Raw genomic sequence first — 4,087 nt, 5'->3', positions numbered from 1 at the left:
TTCTCCTACTTTTGTATTCTACTTCCTCACCCCAACCCCAACTCGCATGCACCTGCAGTAGGATATTGTGACACCAAACTGACAGGACCTAATTCTGAACATACAAAGGAAATGATGAGACAGGCATTGAAGCTTTGGCACATTAAGGCACTGAGATGACTGCTATAATCTTTCTGAAGTGCAAATTCCATAAATGATGATATTTGATTGTAAAATCCATTCCCTTTTCAGTAGGCAAGTTCGTTATATTTGAGTAAAATGGCATAGCTGAGCATTTACCTCAGGTATTTATAAAAAGCAAAACCAACCAGGAAGGAAATATTGCCAAATGCCTAGCACCTTTCTTTATAAACGAAGCCATTCTACTGATGCAGGACCTTTCCGATTCACAGGGGCTGGGCCTGAGTCTCGATCCTTTTTTTGTGCATGCTTATAGGCTGATGCAATGTGCCACATAGTAGACTTAGATCTACAAAGGAAATGCAAAAGTTACTTCTGGTAAATGCATCTAAAGTAGGAGTGCTTTTACACCATGTTAGGGACTCTATCCTGAGCTGAGCAAACAAAATGTGAACCACGTAATTCTGAGAGTGAAAAATACCTTATAGTGAGAAGCATAAAGTTCTGTTCAGATATCTGTAAAAGCAAACCTGGGGTAGTCAGCTGTCGGATGAAATGTAATGACAAAGAAAGAATCATAAGCCAAAAAAGGTTTTGTTTCTTCTTTGCTATCAAAGCAAAGGGGGTGAATTCTGAACATATAATGCTGCAAGCAATCCAAATTAGGGCATGGAGGAATAATTATATATATATATTTATATATATATATATATATATATATATTTATATATATATATATATATATATATATATATATATATATATATAGAGAGAGAGAGAGAGAGAGAGAGAGAGAGAGATAGATAGATAGATAGATAGATAGATAGATAGATAGATAGATAGATAGATAGATAGATAGATAGATAGATAGATAGTCACAAAAAGCACATAACAAGTGCACAACCTACATGGTGCATCACAACAGCAGTCAAGTGAATAACACGAGAGAAAGCTTTGGAGAATATTGATTTAATGTTGCTTTCAAGCAGTGTAAGATACACAGCCCTGTATTAAACATGCTCTATTTCCCACATACCTCAGGCCTTTGCTTTCATGCCACACTCAGAGCAAAGGAGAGTGAACTGTTCTTTAACAGAAGTGTCTAACATGAGGCTCTCCATCTCACATTGCAACCATTAACCGAATCTATCCACGCACTAATAACAATCAGAAGAGACATCTTCATGGTACAGTGTCTATGTTTATTATTACTCTTCACTCACCAGTGTGAAACTGGACTGACATGATCCTTGTATGTACACTCTTTGTTAGCATTAGGTACTAGTAAAGGCAGCATTGCTGTGCCATATTCTCATGCAAATATGCAAGGCATATTGCCTGCACTGTGTTAAAACAAACCGTATGCAAGCAGAAGATAGAATGGCTTTGCCAGACAACACAAGCCTATCAAAATTCTTTGAACTGAGATTTTATTCTCCCTGTTACTATAATTTAAAACAGATGCTGGTGCATGCATGGTATTGTGTTCTAATATCCAAATAGTCATTTTTAAGAATTAGAATGATTACAGTAATAAACTTTTCTTCTTCTTAATTTGATATTCTGTGAAACCAATACTCTCTCTATATGTATCCCAAACCCTATGAATGACAGGTAGTGGCCTCTTTATGTAGTCTATGTAGATCACAACAATAACTTCCAGAACACTTTGAAAAAAATACAGTCACATGAAATGCATAATTAAGAATTCTGTGCCTTTTTTTTTTTTTCTGCAGAACAAACACCAATTCCCATATGTGGCACTTTACATTCCCATCGAAGCCCATTTAACCCCGGTCCTCTCAAAATCTTTAACATTCTTCCTCTCTGAAAAAGTAGACATTTTTTTTCTCACACATTCTTGCACACAAGTCAGCTTGCCCGCGAGGAGGAGCGTCGTTTCCATCCGCGCCCTTAATCCAATGGAACAAAGACAAGCCTTATCAATGCGTGCGTGCTTGGCCAATGGCGCGGGGTCTCCACTGCTCACGTGACGCCGCCTCGCGCTTCTTCCCACTGCGTTCAATCGGCAGACGCAGGAAATGTTGAAGTGTCAGAGCCCAGCCGTGGGACATCTATCGGCGTCCGAGACGGCCAGCATCTCTCGCAACTTTTACGAAATAAAATGCTGCGACCACTTCGCCGGTTTTACTATGACCAAACGGACTTTCCAGAGCGCCGCAGTAGCACAGGACTCGCCCAAATGACGCTGTGGCGTGCATAAAGAATGGTTAGTATCGATATTACTTTTTAATTCTGTGAACATTTTTATTGTTTCCTGATCTACCGTGGTTGGTTAACTGCCACTCTGTTCCACTCACTCATTATTGCATTTGAGAGAAGCATTTAATCGTGGTAAATAATCACCTATTTAATAACCCGTTTTAAACTGAGCTGTGGCGTGAAACTGTGACCAGTTCTATACACTCTCGCTTAGGTTTAGCTCAGTTTGATCTGCTTTATTTCTGACCGTTTCCTCCTGGCGCGTAGAAGGACGCACACGGGCGTTAGAAGTGCGCAATTCAGACGTTTTCTTTTTAGTGTAGAGCGCCATAAACCCGTTGACCCTTTCTGAAGGTGCGAAGATCTGCGAGGTTGCGGAATTACCCTCCCGGTCTGCACGGCTCAGTTACTGCAATTAGCCGAACAAGCGGACTGAATATTTCAAGTTCATGTCGTTATTTTTAGGTACGTTTTTAGCAGTTTGCCTGTACAGTTGTTTTACCTTCACCTCGTAAAACTCGTACATATTAATTTTTTTTTTTTTTTTTTTTTTTTTTTTTTTACAGTTCTAGGCGCGGGACAGTCAGCCCTGACATCGTGGCCCGCGCCAGGCTGAGGGTTACTTTACCCCTTTCCCTCAAAACATTTTCGCAGTGCTTCATAAGTGAATACTGCACAGTTTATTATACGTTAATATACATTTTCACACTGTCTGTTCATATTCTTTATAGGCAGGAGAAAGGTAGAAAAAGAAAAGAAAAAAACCCCGTTTATATTAAAGATGCCATTAACTACCAGACCTTAAGAGGACTGTTTGATGTTCGAGAGCCTTCAGATGTTTTTAATTAGGCACTGCCAAAGGGGGAAAAAAAAAAAACAGTCTGGCCCATTCTCCGGGGCGATGTTCTGGGGCAAAGAAGACCATATAAAGTCACTTCATTAGAGGATTTTCTAATCAGTTTTTTTAAAAAAATAGAATTCTATTTTCTTTTCTCTCTCTTTCTCAGTTATCTTTCTCCACCTCTGTTTCTCCCTGCCTGTGTACACCGGTGCGCTGTGCCGCCTTTGTCTGCCCTCCTTTGCTAACCACACCTCCCCCAAAAAGCAGCCAGCTCAGACACCTGAAGGCTAGACATAATGATCAGCGGAGTTGCAGGCGCTCTGCCCCCCGCCCCCCGTGTTCCCCTCCTCCTGCTCTTCTTCTATTCCCTCATTTTTCCTCTCCTTTTTGCTTCCTGCATCTCTTCCACTGTACGATCAAGGAGCAGTGCGCAGTGTTTGGTTGGGCCAAGTTTACCGGTATGTTAAAACCAGGGGGAAAGAAATCAATCTCTCTCTCTCCCTCTCCCTCACACACACACACACCCAAACATAGAAGGAGAGCAAGAAACATGGACAACACTGTCTCCTTGTGTGTCTGCGTGTGTGACTTTGGGAGAGGTTCTTTTTTTTTTTTTTTCTTTCCTCCCTATATTCACACCACACATATGCACCATGGAAACATGAAAGGAAACACTGTCTCCGTGTGTGTGAGTGAGTGAAGGAGAGGACCTTTTAATTTTTTTCCCTGTTGTGCAAATTTTAGCATGCACCTACAAAATTGCTGAGCTGCATATACAGTTTCTCACAAGCAGTGGGATTTGCACACAGCACATGCTTCCATTAGTCGTGGTGGAAGGCTCGCAGTTGGCCTAAAGCAAGGTGGAACCATCTTCACAGCATGCTTCATAGCTTCTACGCTTTG

The 4,087-nt window shown here is 41.0% G+C and overlaps 1 long non-coding RNA gene across 1 annotated transcript; it reads left to right on the top strand.

The window, feature by feature from the left end:
- Positions 1 to 2,187: 2,187 nt before the first annotated feature.
- Positions 2,188 to 3,140, top strand: LOC113586097. The gene is made up of 3 exons (XR_003411579.2): positions 2,188 to 2,350; positions 2,698 to 2,808; positions 2,910 to 3,140. It is a non-coding gene; the product is annotated as an uncharacterized LOC113586097 (long non-coding RNA).
- Positions 3,141 to 4,087: the final 947 nt, after the last annotated feature.

Source organism: Electrophorus electricus, chromosome 26, assembly GCF_013358815.1.
Source record: "Electrophorus electricus isolate fEleEle1 chromosome 26, fEleEle1.pri, whole genome shotgun sequence".
Taxonomy (NCBI): domain Eukaryota; kingdom Metazoa; phylum Chordata; class Actinopteri; order Gymnotiformes; family Gymnotidae; genus Electrophorus; species Electrophorus electricus.
Note: the sequence above shows the minus strand (reverse complement) of the source record. Positions and strands in the feature narration are given on the sequence as shown.